This window comes from Mytilus galloprovincialis, chromosome 6 (assembly GCF_965363235.1).
Source record: "Mytilus galloprovincialis chromosome 6, xbMytGall1.hap1.1, whole genome shotgun sequence".
Classification (NCBI taxonomy): Eukaryota; Metazoa; Mollusca; class Bivalvia; order Mytilida; family Mytilidae; genus Mytilus; species Mytilus galloprovincialis.
The window spans coordinates 19586551-19607772 of record NC_134843.1 but is presented as its reverse complement, the minus strand read 5'-3'; the positions used below and the strand labels follow the sequence as shown (position 1 = coordinate 19607772).

The 21222-nt window shown below is 33.4% G+C and overlaps 1 long non-coding RNA gene across 1 annotated transcript; it reads right to left on the bottom strand.

Annotated features, from left to right (window-relative positions):
• Nucleotides 1-846: 846 nt before the first annotated feature.
• On the bottom strand, nucleotides 847-3306 carry LOC143078020 (uncharacterized). Its single transcript, XR_012978999.1, has 2 exons — nucleotides 3116-3306; nucleotides 847-1470 (listed from the first exon to the last, which is right to left on the bottom strand). It is a non-coding gene; the product is annotated as an uncharacterized LOC143078020 (long non-coding RNA).
• Nucleotides 3307-21222: the final 17916 nt, after the last annotated feature.

The following is a 21222-nucleotide window of genomic DNA, read 5'->3' as shown; positions in this document are numbered from 1 at the left end:
CTGTCGGGTTTAAATTGTTTGACATTTTTTAAAATAGTATCGTTTTGAATGGATCTGTTTTTCATTTTGAAAAAATAATATCTCACATAACCAATATGCCTGTGTTTTGTAATTTAACAAAATTAGTATTTGATCGTAGTTTCATATTATACAAAAATTCATCATTTGGGCTGCTCATTTTCTAAATTTTGTATACTTTCAGTTATACCATCAGCAAACTTTTGTGCAAACATATCAGGCATTAACGAGGAACTGTACGAAATTAAAAGTTGCAACTCGCCTCGAACTGAATTGGTATTGACATTGAATATTGGTGACTTTTCTTGATTGACATTTGTGTTGGTCTCAAGGTCGTCGATGCAAATGTTAGTTTTCTCTTCTATAAAATCATCTGTGGAACCAACATGTGTAAAATCTATAGCTGCTACAGGAGAATCTATCCAGTCTTTCGCTGCAACGAGAAGATTTCCACTTTCTACTATCTCTCTAATTTTCATCGAAATATTATTTGCCGTAACCCAGAATTGTTTGTTCGAGGTAAATGATGACGTCATTTGTAAATAGCATTGCACATCTATGGATGCATTCCCTCGGAACTCTTCTTCGCTTTTTATATATCTACGTAGATTAACCATAAACACGAAAGGTAGGTTAACTACTTCGTCCTTTTTCAAACATGTCTGTGTTAACTTCATGAAGGATGAGATGCAAACAGTTAAAAGTAATGCAGTAATTGATCCTTTACATTTCCGTCTTGAATCAAAAAAAATCTGTGATGTTTCCTTGCCTAACTTCCATTTTAATGTCCTACTAGAACTGAACGAAGATTTTGTATGACCGAATTTCTTGACTGCATGTAATAATAACTCTGTTGCTGTGAGAACTTTTTTATCCTGATATGTTGGACCGACATAGCAACTTTCAACCTCTCTTATGGGTGTATCACGTGTCATTTCCTCGATCGGTTTACTGTGCTTAAAGACAATGTCTGATGAGGGAGTCATACCATGTTGTAGCTTATCTAAATTGAGAACAAATGATGTTATTATCTGACGGTTATAAATATAATCTGACAGGGCATGATGAACACCGATCAAAATGGTTATAGTGTGTGTCGATTCCACATCGGGTTCCAACATAACAAGTCGCCATGATTTGCCGTTTAAAGAAAAATTATTGAACAATGAGTCAAAATGTTTTTTCGACAATATCTCAAGGTAATCGACTATATTTGGAATTTCAACCAATTTCACAGTTCTTCCGTTATTTAGAAAGGATTTTCGTAACACAGGATGCTGAATAACCAAGGCAGAAATTGCATCCGATATGTGTTTGACTGTAAACGGGATTTTGCTTGAAAGAGTAATTTTATACGGAAACGTATCATCAAATTGTAGAATCCAAAAATAAAAATATCTTTCTAAAGATCCAAGTGTCCGTGCTTCTTCCAATTGTAGATTGTTTTGCTTCCTGTAACAAAATAAAAAAAAGAATAAAAAGTAAAATCGCATAAATACAGACAATGATTTGTGAATAAAACAAGAAGACATAAGGTAAAAATGTCAAAAATAGGGGTACAGCAGTCAACTTTGGGTTATAATTTTAATCACTATAAAACAAACAAATATGTGAAAAAAAGAAACAAAAAATTAACTTCATATTCATAACTTCATTTACAGCAATGTGCTCCTAACACAAAAACACTTCCAGCAGGTTTATAGGGGAAAGCGACATAAATCAACACTGCACAAATTACATCATCACCATCACCAATTGTTTGACCATTCAAATTGTCTGTGATTCTATTCTCCAGTGATATTTTTCTTGTCTCAAAATACAAAAATAGTTGTCTTATCTGCAAATGTATTGATTATGTTTTATTTCCTGTTAAGAAATTGTTAGTGAATTAAGTAACGACTTTTGACTCCAAAGTTTATATTTTTCGACGGATAACCTTCTCTGTGGTATGACATCTTAGTGCCATGTCAAGTGAGAGCAACGTAGAAAAGAAAAAATAAGCTTTATTTTATTGGAAAATTAACTGCAGTATTAAAATATCCTGTACCAAGTCAGGAAAATGGCCATTGTTATTTATAACTTCTTTACTTGACAAAATCATTTGAAAACAGTAAAGTTTCTGCTTCGATTATATGTTTGATTTTACTTAAAGTTGTTTTACTTAACTGAGCTTCAGGATGTCCTACCACAGAAATTATAACCTGTCCTAAATTATTTAATTCGCAGTCAAAAGTCATTCACAAAACGTCAAACTCCAATGCCGAATCTGCAAAAACTTATTATAATGCTTTCATATAAATATCTTTAATACACACAAAGAATATTCGCAAAACTGCCAAAATACTAAAAAGTTTATGTATTTGGGATCGAGGTTCGCTTTCATTTCGGAATATTTAAACTGATTATATCTTTCTGAATCCAGCTGGGTCTGTACCAAGATGACTTATTTGTTGTTCGTACTAAATGTCCTTTTCATCCTGTTTCGTCTTTTGAAAGCTATTGATATCAACCGTTTATGTCTTCCTAAATATTTTCCATATGTTATCGTTAGAAGTAAAGAACTTGTAATATTCAGTTTTATTTTTTTGTCCTACCACTATACTCTACTAATATCACTCTTGGGCATATTTTACGGACCAAAGGCAGCACATTTTGATATAAGTTTTGATCAAACATTGCTTAGGGTATTGTGACCACAAATATTTGATATTTCTTTATCACTGTATTCATTGATATTCTTAATTATAGAGAAAATCAAGTTTAAAACGAAGGTTGATAATGTACGGAGCACCTTAAGTGCCAAAGATGAAATTAAAAATATTTGTGTAATGCTACAGTTGTATTAATTTTAATCCAGTTCATTCATTACACTTTAGGTTACAAAATAGGTTGTCATATATAATTTTCAAAATGTGTCAAATAATCTTAAACCAGGCAACACATAGTATAATTTATCAAGTTCCGTAGTAATCAAATACAAGCAAGAGTGGCATTAAACATGTTAAATAACTCTATTCAGGAAACTAGTTAACTTGCTTGCAATGTATCAACTTTATGACGATCCCTTGTATTTCAATTAACAAGTTAAGAGTCTTACCTTTTATATAGCTTCTCTATAATACTTAATATCCTGTTATAAGGGATTGTCAGAATCGTCCTCAAAATTGACATTAGTAACAAAGCACATTGAAACAGTTTTTGCTTTATTCTAATAAACATGGTATTCAATGTATAAAAAGGAAAATATTCCTATCATGTAATAATGTTTTAGTGTAATAAGTTATAACATGTGAGGCCAGTTGTCGTGTGTACTACATTTATTTTGTCGACAACATATAACCACTCATTCGAAAACTAAGGTAGAAATCGTCAAATAGAGCAGTTCATTTCTATGTATACTGAATATTTAAAATTAAAATGTATGATTGACAATGTACATGGACTGCTGGTTTATTAGTTATAACGGTATTTCACATAACATACACATATGTTTGTCTTATTTACGTAATTATGTCAAGTATCTCTGAATTTAGCTGTAAACAATACTTTTTTGGATACCGCTTGGGAAAATGGCTATGTTACACCACAAAATTTATTCAGAAATATGTGTGCAACATGAAAAGTTTTAAAGCCTCGTAGAAACTTTGTATATTAATGTTAAATGTGCTTTGTGTTTCAGAAAACATCAAAAATCTCTTGATTGTGATCTTTCGTTTTTTTTTTTTTTTTATCTTTGCAAAAGTGTAAAAAAAATCATAGGCCATATAATGTATTGTAACTTCAACTCAGTTACACAGTTGAAATCACTTTTTCTTGTTCATATATCAATTGTTCCGCAATTTTCAGAATGAATCAAAACAAATTAAACAATATTAGTTGTGGGGCACATCTCAAAGATTTTACCCAACTTGATACATTTGACAAGTACTGCAGTGACGAAAAAAGACTGCATGTTCAAATCCAGAATAGTTCAAATTTTCTAAGACATAAAATATTTTCAATTTTATATATCTTTGTGAAATAAGGCTTTAAACTGTTCAAGTTGCAGACGTATTTCTATGCTCAGAGTAAATTGTTTTGTGCCAACTGGGTCTTTTTTTAAATTATTATCATAATCTTCATCAATACATGATTTGTCATACTCAACAAGATCTTGGAAGGTACGAAGTGTTTTAGTAACTTTTGTGCTTTTAGTGTTCATATTCATTATGTTTGTACTTATCAAGGTGTCAGACCTCAAAATGCAAAACCCCTGTGTATTCAGTTATGTTTTTTTGTAAATGTTTACACAGATGATATCGCATATGTTCCTTATGTCGTAACTACAATCCGCTTCCCTTTTACGAATTTGACATAAGTCTATGTACTGGATTTGTAATAAAATAAGCAACACGACGGGTGCCACGTGTCGAGCAGGATCTGCTTACTCTTCCGGAGTTCCTGAGATCACCCCCAGTTTTTGTTGAGGTTCGTGTTGCTAACTTTTTAGTTTTTCTATGTTGTGTTTTGTGTATTATTATTTGTCTTTTTGTCTTTTTACTTTTTAGCCATGTCGTTGTCAGCTTATTTTCGATCTTTGAGTTTGACTTCCCTTTTGCATCTTTCGCCCCTCTTTTACATCTCTTTAAATGTTTACACAGATGATATCGCATATGTTCCTTATGTCGTAACTACAATCCGCTTCCCTTTTCACGAATTTGACATAAGACTATGTACTGGATTTGTAATAAAATTCGGAACACGACGGGTGCCACGTGTCGAGCAGGATCTGCTTACTTTTCCGGAGTTCCTGAGATCACCCCCAGTTTTTGTTGAGGTTCGTGTTGCTAAGTATTTTGTTTTTCTATGTTGTGTTTTGTGTACTATTATTTGTCTTTTTGTCTTTTATTTTTAGCCATTTCGTTGTCAGCTTATTTTCGATCTTTGAGTTTGACTTCCCTTTTGTATCTTTCGCCCCTCTTTTACATCTCTTTAAGTTTAAATACTTTTTCTTAAGTTAACTTCATGATAAGCCTGTCTATCTTTTAGTGTACATCTATCATCTTTCGGTATGCAAATCTACATATGTTTAAGATCAAACAGTGATATAATGGCGTTCAAACGGTCTTCTCTGCCAAAGAATAACTGGTTTTCTTAGACAGTCATATTCCTGACTTGGTACAGGTATTTCCGAGGAAATTTGGGTTAAATCTAGTTTAACCTCCCACGTGTATGACAAATATGTTTATAGTTCTACTTTAAGAGAGTAAAGTGATCACCAGAAAAGTTAGTTTCGTTTTCTCAATAATATTTGTTTAGAAATTGGTCAGCGTTCGAGTTTAGACACCTGCCTACTTGTCATGGATGTGTGTTGTCTTCTTTATGTCGCTCTGTTATTTTTGTCGTTGAGTCTCCGTCTCATTTTCTATCATACTGCTGGTGGAAGTTTCGTCTCCGAGGGTATACCTTTGCTAACTATAAACAGAGATACCATTAAAGCCACGAGAACGTTAACTATCTATGGATTCATTCATGCTCTGGACTAGCTTTGTGTAATTGTCAGTATTCTTAGATCGTTAGTGTGTGTATGTTGTTTTATGTAATTCGTACCAATTTCTTGAATAAAGCCGTTTTAACCTCTGTTTGCCATCCTTTCTGTGGCTGTCCCAAGTGAGCAGCGTGCAATTCAGTGGTTGCTGTTTGTTGCTTTTATAATATTTAAAATTGAGAATGGAAATTGGGAATGGGTCAATGAGACAACAACCCGACCATAGAGCAGAACACAATTCTTAACTGCTTTGTCATAAATCTAGTCGTTCGGTTTTTTGTTTGAATTGTTTCAAATTTTGTAATGCTAAGGCCTTTTATAGCTGACTATAAAGTATGGGTTTTATTAATTGTAAAAGGTTGTGATGTGACCTATTGTTGCTTATATCTACATCATTTAGACACTCTTGAGGATAGTTGTCTCATTGTCAATCATAACACAACTCCTTACTTTCTTTGTATTAATGATTACTTATTGCATATGTTTGTTATATAGTATTCACTAAAAAAAACTTCGATACATTTTTGTTGTTGTCTTTATTAACTATGAAATATCAAGATCCTCTATATTTCTTCCAGTAATAGATCGAGGTGTTGACAACGATTGGTTGCACTGACGTTGTGTTTTATTAATTATCCTGAACGATTGATAAGTTATTATTTTTTATTTTTGAATTTCTAAACTCGGGGTTGTGAAGATCAGCAAGCAAGGTGACTAGGGAATAGACATATGGTCACTACGGGTCTTCTTCTGACCGGCAGTAAAACCCTGTCCAAAGTGGGGTGTATGTTTGGCTGTGCTGAATGTATAAGTACGCAGCCATGTCCGGTCAAATTTGTGATGTTAAATCCATGCCTCGTGTAAAGAGAGTGTCACGCACTTTGCTCGTTAAGAATCCGTGTAACACCTCTTTGGGTGGCCCGTTACAAGGCTCGATTTCCGTCCCTTTCCCATTTATCCACGTTTTCACGTGGTGGCAGTCCAAATTTTCCCGACCTGCAACCTAGTTGACCGCTATTACTGGACCTACCTATATTGTATTTATTGTTAAGTGTTCTCGTACTGAACAAACATAAAATACTTGCCACTGGCATAAAGCAACCAACACTCAATCAATGTGTTTTTTATTCCTTTCTTCTGTTGATTGTTTGTGTTTTGCATGTTTTTAATTTTGGGTTTGTTTTTAAAGATGACATACATGTATGCTGAGGTTTGAGTATTTCATATGTTTGCCCCTAGTAAAATGGCCAAATCGAAGGCTTAAACACATCAAACGAATAGAAAACAACTGTTATACTCCTGACCTGGTACAGGCATTTCTTTATATAGAAAATGGTAGATAAAACCTGGTTTTATAGCTAGCTTAACATCATTATGTATAGGATTTGATTGAATAAAACATACATATGTCTACCTAAGTTTTAGCTAGTATTTCGTACATCTGATTATTCGGTATAGGTTTATGCTTGAATATGAAATAAATCTATCTGCTAGAAATATGTTTTAGTGTAGCAAACATATCTATCTCAGTGGCGGATCCAGAAATTTTCATAAGCGGGGGCCCACTAACTACCTTAGAGGGGGCCGCTCTGGTCATGCTTCAGTGATTTTCTATATAAATCAACCAATTTTTTTCCAAAAAAAGGGGGCCGCCCCCTTTAAATCCGCTTCTGTATCTTTTTCCGATAGTAAACGCTATCTGTTGGAGTAATTTCGTTTTGTTTAGGCTAAGTATAGACTTGCTATTGGAGACTTAATATGTCTCTATGATAGTGATTAGTTTATCGTGTGATCTAAAGGTTTGTGTATATTTGATTTACTATGGTGTTTTGGATTTACGGCTGTCTAAATGGGCATCTACGAATGCTATTAAACACCAGATCAAAAATGGCACAATTAAGCCTTCCTTTCCATATGGTTGGTATCTCCAAAAATTGTTAGGAGATAAGCAGGCTCTTCCTTCTACTAGTTGCTGTCAGTAGCGGATCCAGAGGAGGGGCATAGAGGGCGTACGCCCCCCTTTGCTTGAACTTTTTTTTAATGATTAATCAGACTAGACTTCGTGAACTTATGCCATTTCCCGTGTATTTAATTTTTATGCGACAATTCTTTACTTATAATGATATTTTTCACTGGTATTTACTGAGTATGTCAAAGTCATGTGATTCGCTATGGTGGAGTTGACCAGTCACTCAGTTATTTTGAAATTCAAATTACAGTAACACATTGCTGAGGATGACAACTATGATACCTTGAAAGCGACACAGGATTGAGCAAGAACGTAGTGACTTCTATTTCAAAATTGAGCCAAATAGAAAGTAATACTCTATTACACTCTCATAAAAAAATCCACAGCAATATTATTTACCTACGAAAACATGTTTAACCCCAAACGCCCCAGCCTATTTCAAAATAACATGGTAGCTGAATAATGATCAGTATAAGCTCTAGATAGATTTAAAGTCTAAGGTACGAACCATTTGATTTGAGGAGGCAGTATAAGGTATATTAGAGAGAAAATTCAGAACTGTCTCTGACTCTGATTTTTGCATTAAATAAAATTCTGGCCGTATCTGGATTGAAAACAATAATATTGTCCACTTTTTTGCTATTAGAAACGAAAATTTCCAACAGAATTATTTAGCATTTAATGAAGGCAGTGTCTGCGTGTAGCCTACGAAAGGCAATTTTGCTATTCGTACCCGCATGCAGGTACGCGCATGCAGACACTGCCTTAAATGAACATGATGAATGAAAAACGGGCGTATTTTTTTTTAGGCCGGGGTTTGCATGTCTGACCGGAATGTATGTTTCGCCGAACTGATATATTGAATACTTTTTTCAAGACCAGACTGCAATCTGACTGCTGAGTGTGGCCTTAATGTCTCCATTTGTCGACCGTCATTCATAAATTCGTTGTCATTCGTAGCCTTTGGTTTATTTGGAACCCCTCACCTCCCTTTATTTTGTTGGGTGAAACATATCAACCAAACATTTGGATAACAATTGCTTGTTTGACTTTTTTAACTCGTGTCGGTCGTATTGTAAATTTCATCGAATAGCCCGCGTATTTCTTGTTACAACAAGAAATCTGTGAGGTTATGCTAACTTAACATACAACGAACAAGAATTTTTCCCGTCTATTTTTTACTGACAATTTATTTTATATCAGTACATAGCTTTGGATCCATACTATCATTTTATGATAGACAATCAATAGGGAGAATACAGCATAAAAAATGTCCAACCCTTTTACTTTACAGCAACTATAGAATATGGAATATGCATGCCTCAGGCCAGGAACCGTTTAAAAAGTGCATTTTACACTTATTTTATGTTTTTTAGCTCAAAAAAGGTCCCAAATAATTTTTCGACTCGCTCAGCTCGGCAATCTTTAAAAACTTCGCCCCCCCTTTCCAAATTCCTGGATCCTTCCCTGGCTGTCTTCAAATTAAAATGATTTCGGTAATCAAGTCATACAAATAAAACTATATATGAAACATGATTTAATTTCAATAAATATATTTGGTATGATTTTATTTCTTGAAGAAACATTCTTGCAAACGGAGGTTGTTCAAAATAAATATCTAAAGTTTGGATACATTCACTATATGTTGGATAGTTTCATTGATTCCATTGGTAAACGCTTGAGCAAATTGATCAGGTATAAAAGACGACCCATATGCTATACAGAAATGCATCTCACCTCGGGAAAAATAAGTGATGACATGAAAAAATGCCGACAGTTCTTGATTGGCATTAACATTTACTTGAAGGTCTTCAAGGCGAATGGTCGTCTCGTCTTCAAGGAAATTATCTATAGTACCAACGTGTGTCAGAGCTATTATTTCCCTAGGTATATCTATCCAGTCTTCTGCTGAAGTAAGGAGTCCCGCGGAATCGATTATCTCACGAATTTTGTCTGATATTTCATTGGCCATCAGCCAGAATTGCTTGTCCGAACTTACAGATGCGTCTAACTGTAAAAAGAAGTGTACATCTATACTAGCATTCCCTCGGAATTCTTCTCGGTTTAATATGTACCTACGTAGATTAACCATGAATGCGAATGAAAGATCTACAATTTCATCTTGTTTAAGACTTCCACTTATCAACCTCATGAAAGATGTAATGCATACTGATAATATCAAAGAATTAAACGACCCATTACATTTGCTACGCGAAACAAGAAAAGAACGTGTTGCATTTTTGTCAAGACTCCACTTTATTGTCCGACTAGAACCACAGGGACACTTTAATTGGCTTAGCTTCTCGATTGAGCGGGAAAGTATTTCGACGGCTGTTGAAACTTTCTTGTTGACAAATCTTCGATCGATTCTGTAGCTTTGGATATCTTTAACAGCCACATATTTTGTAACATCTTCGATTGGCATGGTGAGATTGAATTCTATATCTGTCGAAGGTTTCTTGCCTAGTTGTAGCAGATGCAAATTGTTTACAAATGTTCTAAGTATCTCTCGATTATAAATATAATCAGATAAACCATGGTGTACTGCAACCATTACTTCTATATTATGTGTAGAGTTGGCAGCGGGCTCCAATAGTATAAAACGCCAAAGTTTACCATTCAAAGAAAATTCATTGAAAATTGAGTAAAAGTGTGTCTTCGGTAAAATTTCAAGATGGTTGGATTGATCGCTGGTTTCAATTAATTCTATATTGCTTCCGGTATCCACGAAAGACTTGCGCAACACTGGATGTTGTTTGACCAGACAAGATATTGCATCCGACACGTGTTTTACCGTAAATGGGTATTTACTGGATAGAGACATTTTATATGGAAATGTATCATCACATTTCAAAGTCCAGAAATAAAAACTCCTTTCTAGAGGTCCAAGTATTCGTGCATTTGTTTGATTAGTGCAGATTTTGTTGCTGTTTGATTCACTTCCATCCCTAAAGAAAAAAAATAAGAATAAATATTATGTTTTATGAGAGTCTTGAGTGGGGTCTTTAATTCTTTGTCCTTTAATTTTCAAGAACATTTTTCTATGCTTTATCTAGTTTCGCCCATTGTTTTCTGATCTTTACATTTCAGCACCCCATTATTCTCTTTTCTTTTTCTTTTTTGTTGTTCCGCTGTATTCTGCACGATTTGTTCATTATCTTGTAATCTGTAAAATTTCAGTCTCACCAAACGTATTAAATTGTTTAGAAATGTTCTAGGTATCTTGCGACACTCAGCCGATTATTTCTGTACGGCTTAAAGTTTTAAAATGATGTCCAGATCATCTCACATAGTTTGGAATGTTTCAATAATCGAATTATCTGCAAATTTTAAAGTAAATGGAAATACCATAAAAAGTAAATCAGAACATTAACGAATTTTCTTTGTTTGAATTTGATACTCTGTCAAACGGGAAAAAAATACTCCAACAATGTCGTTGTTTATATCTTTAAATAGTTTCTAATGTGATCGTCATTATCATGATTATGTTGTACTGTTTTCATTGAGGATTTTAGGGCTATTTTTTAAAAGTTATTATAAAATATGTAAAAAAAAAAATAAGACTAAAATGTCACCTTTCAAAATACACAATATCATCAAGATAAATGATGCGATCGTTAATCTGTCTGTAAATCAACACGCATCATTACTGATTCAATTTTTAAAATATGATGACTACTGTATGAAAAATTAAAACACGCAATATACATGTAAAAATATATAAAATTTATTAGAACGGATGTGATTAATATATATATTATAGATTTGTACATGTGAAAATGGTTTGATATGACGTCCATTAATTACCAAGAAAAAGCATCTAGACTAAGATTTACCACTTTTTATAACCACCTGTTTAGCGATTCTCATAAATATTATAAGTCCAGGGATCTATTCTTACACTCAAACATCGTTTGGTAGTATTTGTTGTTAAGGTAGTCTATGTCTGTGTACTACATGATATATGATGATTATAGTGATTCAACAATAAAAATCAATTTATACAGTTATTAAAAAAAATGAATGAAGACTTTCATATGCTATTCATGAGGAGCAATATTGTCTTTTATAGTGTGTCTTTCTATGATGTGTTGTTATACTACTGTTTCAGAAAAGAGAGAAGGTTTGGTACCATCGTTTCTCGTTTTTTATAAAGATTATATCTAGACCGTTGGTTTTCCCGTTTGAATAATTTTACACTAGTAATTGTTTTGGGCCCTTTATAGCTTGCTGTTCGGTGTGAGCCTAGGCTCCGTGTTGAAGACCGTACCTTGATCTATAATGGTTTACTTTTATAAATTGTGACTTGGATGGAGAGTGTCTCATTGGCACTCAAACCACATCTTCCTATATCTATTGTCGAAAAATGAAGATGTATTCGGAAAATCGTTTCAACTGTAAACAAGTAAATTTGTTGAACATATTTTAGTTAACATATCATAACTGCCATCATATAGAATATTAAACAATTGCTTTGTTAGGATCTTTTATTGTACAAATATAAATCAGAAAGAAAATTTCTGAAATATTCTTAATAGATATAACTTTCAAAGCTTTTTAAAACATCGTAAATTTGATATTACGTTATCTAAAATCTATATAGATGAAAGGGGGGTAGGAGGGGTCCTGATCCCGAAATCCCGGGCTTAAAAACACGAAATCCCGAGGTCCCGATTTAAAAAAATCTAAATCCCGAAGTCCCGAAATTAGAAAAAAAAGAATTCCCGGATCCCGAAAGGGTCAATCCCAAAATCCCCAGCTTAAAAACACCCGATCCAAGGGTCCCGATAAAGGTCCTATCCCCCCTCATAGATGACAAGTTTGAATTGTTTAGTGGCTGTCTAATTGAAGTATTCCCTCAACATCTTATTTCATTCCGATCAATTGTCTATGGCTTATCGCTTAAAATAATATATTCCATATGACCTATATGATAGATTGTTTCCCTGTTAGTCACTCAATATCGAGATATTTTTTCTCAAGTTTCTATATTAAAAGATGATGCAACTAAAATCGATCTCGATAGAACAAATGTCAATCAATTATAATAATTGATAACAAAAAATCTTTTATTTGTAACTTGGAAACAAGTAGCGAAACATCCATATGGATACGATGGTCTGTATTCAAATAATAACTTGTCATTGGTATTTTTAAACGCGGGTTTTATTTATTTTGTATTTTGTGAATTTCAAATGCATGTATTTTTTCTTCATATGCTTATAAAAAATCTTACCTTTCAATAACACCAGTTGCTTTCTTAGAGTTAGCCATTTAGTTGCACAGAAGTTTATACCAATACTTATTGACTGAGACCGCACTATACAATAAGTATTTGCCAAGTCGTATAATTTTATCAATCGGGAAAACGGGAAAACGAAAGGGATGCGCTTTCCACAAGAAGGAAATCCGAATGTCGTTAAAAAAGAAAAATACAACATGTTTTGTCTATTGCCAACATATCTATATTATAATAGGCTGATTGTGTGTGTGTTAAAATGGACCTTTTCCTAGTGAATATTTGAAAACTAAAAAAAGATAGCCACATTCATTTAAGGTCATCTTTATCTGAGATAGTTGGAACCTTAGTTTCTTGATTTATTAAAAGTAAAAAAAATAAAAAGTATGCTATAAATCATGTCAGTATGGAAGCTCTAAAATTTTATAGTAGTGACTTGTTGCAACGAATATATAATTAAGAAAACGTATGATAAGTAGCCGTACGGTGACCTATAGTTGTTAATTTCTGTGTCATTTGGTCTCTCATTGGTAATCATACCTCATGTTCTTATTTTCATATCATTAGTTTTGATAACTTTGGTATAATTCTCCGTTCTCAAACGGGATAAAATTGAGAAAGGAAATGGGGAATGTGTCAAAGCGAAAACAACCCGACCATAGAGCAGACAACAGCCGAAGGCCACCAATGGGTCTTCAATGTAGCGAAAAACTCCCGCACCCGTAGGCGTCCTAGCTATTACTCTACTTTCCACGTTAAAGTTGTTTACAAAACACGTAAATTTAGCTACGATCTCTGCAGAATTTACCACTGCACAAGTCATTATTAAAAAAACCCGTTCATACGGCAACACAAAATTTTCGATGAACAAAAAATAGCTTACATTTACGTTGCCCTCTAACCAATTCTGACGAAACACAGTGAATAATAAAACTTTAAGCATGTCAATTCTAGTGAATCAAAACATAGTCACTCGAAATTGTACGGAAGCCGATAAGGGCCATTCAAAAAAAAAAATTTATGTCGTAATTACGACATAGCATGTCGTAATTTCGACATAACATGTCGTTATAACGACATCGCTATGTCGTAATTTCGACATAATATGTCGTTAGAACGACATCGCTATGTCGTAATTTCGACATAACATGTCGTTATAACGACATCGCTATGTCGTAATTTCGACATATTATGTCGTTATAACGACATCGCTTTGTCGTAATTTCGACATAACTTGTCGTAATAACGACATAGCTATGTCGTAATAACGACATCACTATATATATTAAAGAATATGTATTATGATTGCCAAGACACTAAATGACACAGAAATTAACAACTATAGGTCATATCATAATGCCCCCAATAACTAGAAAAGCCCCCGCATAATCAGCTATAAAAGAGGGACGAAAGATACCAGAGGGAGAGCCCCCGAAATGCTGTGTGGCAGACAGTGTTATTAATTAATTATTAGCTCCCTTGGTAAAACTCCAAATTTCATATTTAATGTATTTCATTGTTAAATAATTTACATGAAGCTGAATAAGTATATATCTGTTAATTGCATAGCTTTTGCTATTTGAATTCATTGATTAAAGATATTTATTTATATTGTAAAGTTTAATATTTGTATCGTCGCAAAATCTTTGGTCACCTTCTTTAGTTACCTTCTGTGAGAAACTTATATATTTTATAGATCCTAATTGAAAGTAATAAGAAACCGACCGGGGACTAAGCCGACTGACATAAAGTCCTATCAAGGCAAGCAAAGCCTAACACCTAAGCGCACAACTCCGTGGTTTGTGGTAATGAGGGTGAAAGAACGTATCGATTGCTGTGTATTTACTGTCAAACGATGGGCACGATGTTCCTAAAACACGACGTTACACATAAAAAACGGCGTCGAAGAGGGTTTTTGATTAATTTTTGCGAGTTTTATTCGTTTTTTTATATGTTGGTTGATTTATTTATTATATTACAAAATTTTTAAAATTTCTGATTCTGGTTCTGTTCGTTTTGTGATGTCATTTTATCATAAATTACCTCAAGTTGTGGAAATCTATTTAATAATGTTTACCCTTTAAGTTATTTCAACTAAAAATGCATTACTGTCGCAAGTAATGTGGGAAAGAAAGATGGGACAGAAGTAGATATAGGCAGATGTGGTACAGTTTTCCGTAAAAAAGATATTTTTTTTTAGATGTACGAAACTTTTATCATATGATGTTTAACTTTCAAGGTGCATATCATCTGTCATTGTAAAATTTCTAAATCTTAACTCAACCCCAATACAAATATATCTGACACTCTGCAAGTAAATCGAACATTTTTACCCTTGGTTAAATTTGAACAGAATTGTATTTTCCCTGGTACATAAGTTGTCGAAATACACCCCTACAATTACTTGAACCTTGGCTTGAGAATTATTTCCGCAAGTCATCTATAGTGTTTAATTTCTGATATACATTTTAAAATATAGTAATCTACTCCTGGATCGTCCGCGAAAACGGCTTAAATAATCCCGGGTTTTTAAAATTCGATGAAACGGTTTTCGTCGCTGTTTGGGATTTGTCTTTCAATTACTAGTACCTCCATTTCATGCACAAGTTTATATTGACGAAAAGTTCCGGCTTCGCTAGTACAGGAATTAATTTCATCACGACAGTTATAACATGAATAGCAGGACAAATCGCGAAGTAAAACACTCCGTGAACTGGTATAAGTCTTTTAATATTGGTGATTGCACCTTACTGAAATGACGACTTTAAATGATCTATGGAGTACTTCCACAATATAAATTTCAATTCGAATTTTACATTTAGAGGATTGTCTTGGTGTCTAAAAATTGTCTTTGCAAAAGTTGGACGAAGTTCATGTAATGAGATGTTTTTCCCCATTTCACCATTCTTTTAAATAAATCGTTAAAAGCTATAAACGATTAATAAAAATTGCAAAATTTAACCTGTGTCAAATAAAATTTGGCAAAAATAACGTCTTTAACGCCACAAAGAACCGACATCTGTCGTTGTTCCTGCCAAGTATCAAGAAGATCAGAGAATAAGAAATAGGATCACTATACATAAGATTTAAAACAGTTTTTCATAAATGTAACGTTGGACATCCGGTTTTTTTCACATAGCTTTGCTAATATAATCATCAAATATACTAGATATTACTTAGTATATGACCAAGAGCTGTAAAAACATAATTTGAAACATATATTGAATTTGCTTTAATATTGGTTCGTGTTTTCTAACATTTTTATTTTGTTTTGCGGATGAAATTTCGAAGATTCTGTTTTAAATACTAGAGGTTGTAGAAACATCGTGTCCAACGTTTGTAAGCAGAAAGAGAGCAATCAATATATTTCAATTCACCCTTATTACACGAAGGCATGTAGTTGGGCGCTGGTTTATAGGTCGGATATATGTCAGTCCTCATATAATTCCTCACATATTAGTTCAAACAAGTAGAGAGTTTATCACACTAAGTCTGTATCTCCTTAATTAGTATCTATAAATTATATAAGTTTCTCACAGAAGGTAACCAAAGAAGGTGACCAAAGATTTTGCAACGATACAAATATTAAACTTTACAATATGAATAAATATCTTTAATCAATGAATTCAAATAGCAAAAGATATGCAATTAACAAATATATACTTATTAAGCATCATGTAAATTAATCAACAATGAAATACTTTAAATATGAAATTTGGAGTTTTACCAAGGGAGCTAATAATTAATTAATGTTAACACTGTCTGCCACACAGCATTTCGGGGCCTCTCCTCTGGTATCTTTCGTCCCTCTTTTATAGCTGACTATGCGGGGGCTTTTCTAATTATTGGGGGCATTATGATAACATATAGTTGTTAATTTCTGTGTCATTTAGTCTCTTGGCAATGATAATACATATTCTTTAATATATATAGTGATGTCGTTATTACGACATAGCTATGTCGTTAAAACGACATAGTGATGTCGTAATAACGACATGTTATGTCGAAATAACGACATAGCGATGTCGTAATAACGACATGTTATGTCGAAATTACGACATAGCGATGTCGTAATAACGACATGTTATGTCGAAATTACGACATGCTATGTCGTAATTACGACATAATTTTTTTTTTGAATGGCCCTTATCGGCTTCCGTAAAATTGACACTTACCAACGCACGAAGCCTTATACTTACAAATCTCTGTATTAACGGTTTATAAAAAAAGCATTGTCCAAATGTGATTGTTTTGTAATCATGGTAGTCAAAATTGGTAAAAGGTGATTAATGTAAATGTGTAGATTAATTCAATCTCCCGCTTTCTTTTAAGGAGTGTACACATCACAATTGTATTTCTGTATAATGGATTTCAATATGGTAAAGCTGTAGGCGTAGAATATTTTTTTATTTCTGAAATACAAATTTAAATTGTTATAGTTTATAAATCGGTATACTGATTTTGATCATGTAAGTTCATTATCAATGCAGGTTCCCGTGTTCTAAACAGAAATATTGAAACTTGTGACATACCCTGTTGTAGCCGAGTATAGCACTTTGGAGTATAGTTCCTATTAGAACAATCATCTAAATCGGCATGGCAGCTGGTCCCAATCAGTTCAAGTAGGGACAGTCTATACTAACGTTAGTACAGAATGTCCCCGCTAGTTCAGTCGGTTTGTGAAACAATTGCTCAGATTGTGGTAAAAGCATAAAATTTGGCAGAGTGTTAGTTGAGGTCATAACTAACATTTATAGCTATGGACCCAATTCAGAAAATCAAAATGGCGGCTCTGGGCGGCCATTTTGAAATCATGTCCAAAAAATTAATAAAAATTATTAAAAAAAATATGAAAAATGTATTACTTTACCAATTTTGATAAACTTTCGTACATCGTATGACAAAGGATATCAACTGAGGACTATTGACGTATTAGGTGGCCATTTTGGAAACGTAAATTTCAAATATATCATTTTTCGCTATCCTAAATAGTTTTTGGAATTAATACTAAGTTTTATATGCATTTACAACTAGTTTTTCTTATTATTTATTTGAATGACTGTTGCTATTCATATAAGATATATTCACCAAGTGCTGAAATAAGGCACTCATATGTTAACTAATAAATATATTTAAAAATATGCGTAAATTCTTTTAATTGCAGTTTAGCATGTAGGGCTTAGTTACTTTTTTACCACCAAAAAAATGCGTATATACAATATAAGTTATGACCACTGTATGTTGAAAAGGAATCATACGTAGGTATTAAGTCAATGGAGCTGAAAAAATAATAAATAGACTGGAAAGAATTCCGTAACGCCAAGAGAGGACACATGAGGTTTTACAATGTCAATCAAATACAAAAAGAGCAGACATAGACATTTTAGCTGGTAATCAGTTATTTTCTGTAAGCATACAACTGTTCCAAGTCGATGAAAGCAATGTAATGGGAGAATCACAAGACAAACAGTAGATAGAAACAGTGACGGCTCACACTATGGAGCAGATATTTTTTTTAATATTTGATATTGATGATATTGGTAAATTGTACAGTAAACGTTCTTAGTAAATACAAGGACGTATATTAGATGTTAGTTATACGTCCTTGGTAAATATGAGTTGTCATGGAAGGAATGATTAATACAACACTTCTGAAAAATTGAATACTAGCTGCCACAGATGATATGCAAGCACACATGAAAGGTTGCGTCTTTCTCCGAATTCTCAACGAATATATTGGGGAAGTTCTGAAACAGGCCATGTCTTTTAGTCGTGGTGATGAAGGCCTCTTCATAGTCAAAGTAACTAGAAAAGTTTGAAGAGTTAAGCTTGTTACTATAAAAAGGTTTACAGGGAATTTCAATGTAGGACTTTCAAATGAATCAGTTCCACAATCTTTGAGACATCTTACTCTCTATCTGAGGACTGATAAGTTGCAGTTTTATCCTTTCAACGACAAGTTGCAAAATTGAACTTTTATAGCTGAGAAATGGTAAGTCTTGTCTGCCACTCAACGATATTTCTGGACTGTGTCTTGATGTTTGGCCATCCTGTATCATTCTTACTAAGGAAACGTATGTCTGTTGAACTGACTCGTGTGAATCACTGTTATTGAGTGGTCCCTGTAAAGTTATGCTTAGTATCAAGAATATATATTTTGCTTGCTATGGCTATGGTGATGCCTTCATTTTTACCTTTTTTATTAGGTCTGTTTCAGAGCTTCACGATTACATTTGTTGAAAATCAAGAGCACTAATTTATCTTGTTTGTAAGCTTATAGATATCCTATAGCAGCTACATTCCAATTTTGTTAACTGCGTTGTATCAGTTCTTCCTACCATGATAACTCCAAGATCTTTCAGTCCACTTTACAGTGTCTGGTTACTTATTGTTTCCTGTCACTTGGCAACTTATCTTCAACATCAGAAGTATGTTTTCCCTTTTGCTGATGAAATATTTTGAAGTCTGAAAATTTGTTTCTCATGGTTTGTGCATGCCATTTTGCCTTGTGATTCTGTAGTGCTTCTGCAGTTCCATAGCCCTCATTCAACTGTTTCGAATTGAGGGAAAGAAAAAACAATGCAAGACCCAACATCTTCGTATGCTTGCATCAAACGAGTGATTGCCAGCTCAAATGTCTATGACTGTTCTGTTTGTATCTGATTGGCATTGCAAACCCTTACATGTCCTCTCTTGCCGTTTCACACATTCCTTCCAGTATAATTGCCCATGATGTTTTTCTTATATCTAGTTCCAGTGTTTTCGAAATCTACAATTTTGATCTTTTCCAAAAACACAAACTTTCGGTCATAAATTATATAATATATACGTAATTTCTGTTTTAAAAAGTTACTTAGGCAAACGTGTAAGTAACAGAAATTTTGATACTGATATCTTAATTTTGTAAACATGTGCACGCCTTATCTGACCACTTTGTGAATCCAATATAAATTAGTAAAAAAAAGTATGAATGCAAACAAAAAATTAATAAGATTAGCGAATAATGATATATTGGAAATTCATGTTGTCAAAATGGCCATCATTCAAGATGGCTACCAAAAAATCAATATATATGAAGTCCTCAGATGACAGTCCTTGTCAATTGTGATGAATATACCATATGACTATAATATAATAATGTCCTGCAGCAAGCGCTTAACTTATAAGTCAAAGTGAACACAGTTACTAAGGAATTGCATATGTGTAAAGGCAGTATTAAGTAGTACTACACTATGTTAATGTGGAGGACAATGTGATAGAATATGATAAACAGAATGTGGTTTGACAAAACATGTACATGTACATTTCATTTATAGTTATTTATTGTTAACGTCAATTGAGAACATTTGAGCTGTTGGTGTTCTTATAACATTACTTGTATGATAAAAAATTCATTATGTCTGCAATCAAGGGTTTTGAAAGTTGTTTCAAATGAACAACTTCAACAAAACGAATTATCCAGTAATCAGCCAACTATTATAAACGACAGGTATACAAATATTTTCTTGCTTTATTTCTACGTATAAAATAAAATTCTCCTGTTATTCAATGTTGAACAAGCCGTTGCACGAATATTGCTTTTAGAGTAATAGTTCATTTTATGATCCTCTTCGTGTCCGCGTTTTAATGTTTTTGTACCCGCTACAAAACATAAGAATAACTCGGGGGAGGGGGATAGGCTAACTTTTTGTCTTGTTTATATAGCTCAAACAAATACATTTGTATATATCTTCCACAATGCATTTTTTTATTATATGGAATAATGATTACATATTTTGGTTAAAAAAACAAATTCAAGATGGCCGCCATTCAATATGGGTAATATTTCCAAAACTTTTGTTCTACAAGACAATTGGATTCAGCACTGTTATTCTATCAACCAGATTTCATGTCAATATCTTCTCTAATATCATTTTCATGATTTTCTATTATTAATCTATTGAGATCAAACGTCCGCCATTTCAAAATGGTCGCCGTTTCCGCAAATTTCGATTGGGTCCATAGCTTACAATGATGTCCATGACATATACTACTACTATGCCAAATTTCATGCTATTACCACAATCTGAGCAATTTTGTCAAAAATCTGCACAAATCGGCTGGACTACGCGTACAAGTTAAACCAAAATAGAAATACGATAGTTTGGCATATTGGATATTGTTATAATATGTTAAAGACGACAGTTATTAAAATATGCACCGGGAATGATCTAGATCGTATAAAATATATGTTGCTCTAGACCGGGGTTCTAAACTGTATCTTAAACAGTTGAATAAGCAAACCTGTTCTAGACAAATACTTTAAAAAGACTGTTCTCACTAGCAAGGCATGAAAAAGCGACCCTGTTAACCAGCAGAACATGAAAAAAGAACCTCGAACTAGCAAGGCATGAAAAAGCGACTGTTTTGCGGCCCAATCTACCACTAAAATTATAGCAAGTTTCCTCAAGCAATTTATGATCATTTGAG